Source organism: Asparagus officinalis, chromosome 7, assembly GCF_001876935.1.
Source record: "Asparagus officinalis chromosome 7, Aspof.V1, whole genome shotgun sequence".
NCBI lineage: Eukaryota > Viridiplantae > Streptophyta > Magnoliopsida > Asparagales > Asparagaceae > Asparagus > Asparagus officinalis.
Window position 1 is genome coordinate 133,242,472 of NC_033800.1, and position 3,118 is coordinate 133,245,589.

The following is a 3,118-nucleotide window of genomic DNA, read 5'->3' on the forward strand; positions in this document are numbered from 1 at the left end:
TTTCTTCAACCAAAGGGCAAGATAGCCTGCTAACAGGGTCCTGGGCTCAATGGGCTTCTGTGCACGATGAAGGAATGTTCGAAACTTGGTCCCTGTAGGAAAAGCTTCCTCAGCACTGGCAATAGTGTAAGAACAAGCCTCAGCCTTCTCCATCAACTCATTAATAGCGGTAGGGGTCAAAACATCTAACTCACGAATGGGCTCGCCGGAATTACCCTCCAAGTGCTGGAACAAATAAACAGCAAACTGCTTCAAGTTGATCTGCTTCTTCCTCTTCGCTTGAGTGGTAACCTTAATCAGAGAGGTGTGATAATGGCAGGTAAGATCCCAAAGTGTATTATACATATCAGGGGTATCCTTCTTCAGCCACTCCAATTGCTGATTCGAGGGAAAGTACTCCTGGTACGGACAATCCCCCATTGGAAGGCCAGAAACTTGGTGCATCTCATGCAAGGCCAACCCTAACTCTCCGCCTCTAGTCAGGAATGTATTACTATCAGGGATGTATGTCTCTAACAATGCTAAGAAGCGGCGACAGCTGACCGGGAGTCCGTACATGGTGGCTCGTATAGGTGCGTACAACCCACTACTCTTCAGATCATTCTCCCAACGTCCCAACACATGACTGGTCATACGCGTCCACCATCCTTTGGGTTGCGAGAAAGCCCAACCAAAACATCTGAAATCTGGTGGAGGTAACCTCCTCCCAAGCTTAGCCAAATGATTCTTCACAGTAGGAGCGACTGCTGATACCTCGCCTGGGGGTACAGTATCAAGACCCATAATCCCTGGTCGAAGACCGCGAATATAATGATACCCAACGGAACCAGGAGTCTTATGTTAGGAGGTGTATCCACAATGAACTCGATCAGCATCTTTGGTAAGATGCCAGGACATCTGTCGCTCTACGGCCTGTCCTTTTAAATGAGTGAAAGAATGCTGACGAGGACTGGAAGGAATATACAGGAGGGCTCCTTCATCATTATTCAGCCAATGTTCATCAGTTAGAATCAACTTAGCCGGATCCTCAATGTGATCTCCGAACAGAAAACTAGGCTTCTTTAAAACCTGAGTAGAAGTAGAGTCCGCAGTGAAAGGAGCATCCGTGATCAGCTGGCGTAAGCAATGACGTCCCCCATCTCGTATCAAACTGCAAGACTCAGGAGCATCCGTGATCAGCTGGCGTAAGCAATGACGTCCCCCATCTCGTATCAAACTGCAAGACTCATCGAAACGATCTCTATCAAACTGAGGAAGCGGACCAATAGCCTGCCTGACGGAAACCGAAAAGAAAACCTCCCCACTACAACCGGTAGTAGCATGAGGAGAGAGACTGCCCGTGGGGAACTCGACTGCAACAAAACAAGGATAGAGTCAGAAAATTATCCATGAATTAAATCTATCTCATAAAAGAGCGAGATTAAATGATCCGCGGGGTAATTGGAGAGATGATTTTGAGTGTCTTACACTGGAAGAACGGTATGCATCATCACATAAATAACGTGGTAACATACACCAACCTACAAAGTATAAGATGACACAAAATCGCCCTAATATACCGGAAGACTTGAATTGGCTAAGCAAAACAAGTCCAAAACCTCGACCCCCGCGAAGGAGGGTGTCGGCCCTTCCCGAATGACCCGCGAAGGGGCCAGATGAGGGTGTGACAGCACCGCGAATTTCCTGAAACCTCGACCCCCGCGAAGGAGGGTGTCGGTCCTTCCCGAATGACCCGTGAAGGGACCAAACGAGGGTATACTGGAACCACGAATATCCTGAAACCTCGATCCCCGCGAAGGAGGATGTCGGTTCTTCCTGAATGACTCGCGAAGGGATCAATCAGGGATATACAAAGTATAAATGCTCACCCCCGAAAAAGGATGCCGCTGGAGAGGATGCCGTGGGAACCTCTCCCTCGCTATGCTACGAAAGGGAGCGACTCCTATGAAGTCGAGGTCGACGCGGAGACATCGAGAATCTGCAATGAAAATCAGCAGATCAGGTACAATCTAAAATATGAATACACGAAATTTAAAAGGAAAATTAAGAACTTGAACTAAAGTCCTATGAATAAATAGGATTTTATAGTTGAAGTCTAATTAAACCTACAAATTTCGTGCATACAAAACAATGATTGTCATTTTGCGGTAAATTTTGGTGAAATACCCAAAATACCCCTCGTGTTCAAGGCTAAATTTGGGTCAAGGACACGCTCGAATTGGATCATGGTCATCATATTTGTTCATCTAACACCCCCAATATCCCACAATTTTGGTTAATTTTACAAATAAACCCTTTTGTAAAATTTAGCCAATTTTGCAAATAAACCCCTCCATAAATTTCGGTTTGGTTTTCGCATACCTTTCTCAAAACTTTAGTCATGGGTTTGTGGTCTAAACTTTTAGAATTTCAGCCTTAAAATTTTAGCCCTTTTGCAAATATACCCTTCTACAAGTTTTGGGTTGCTTTTTGCAAATAAACCCCTCAAACAATGTCGATTCTTTTGCATAAAAGCACCTTTCAAATTCGGCCAAAAGGGGGGTAAAATTTCAGTCCAAAATGTCAGCCCCCTTTGCATAAAAACCCTCAAATTTCAGTCCACTTTTGCACAAAAGCCCCTCAAATTCGGCCATAGTGTTGATTTTACATAACCCCCCCCCCCCCCCCAACCCATCATCAAAGAGCCTATCCTCTAACTCATGAGAACAAAAAGCTATGATCTTTGCATACAAATTCGTGGCATACCCTCATTACAAGTATAAAGTTTCAATCTTTGTCAAAAAATGAGAGAGTTTTTGGAGGAGAAGCTTACCCAAATTAAGAGACCTCCCTTGAGCTTGATGATAAAGAAAAACCCTAGCTTTGAGGAGAGAAGAATTTTGGCCAAGGAGAGAGCACCAAAATCCAAATTTTTGTTATGAGTTGAGGGGTTTTAAAGAAGAGAGGTTGATGGGTTTTAGAGTTCTTAAAGAAAGAAAACAATGGTGGATGGATAACAGGTAGAAGATAGGGTTTTTGAGAGGGAATAGGACTCTTTTGAAATTTTGGAAAGAGGGGGAAAACAAAGCAAGAAAAGAAACAAGACAAAAAAGAAAAAAAAAATAGGGGGGGGGGGGGG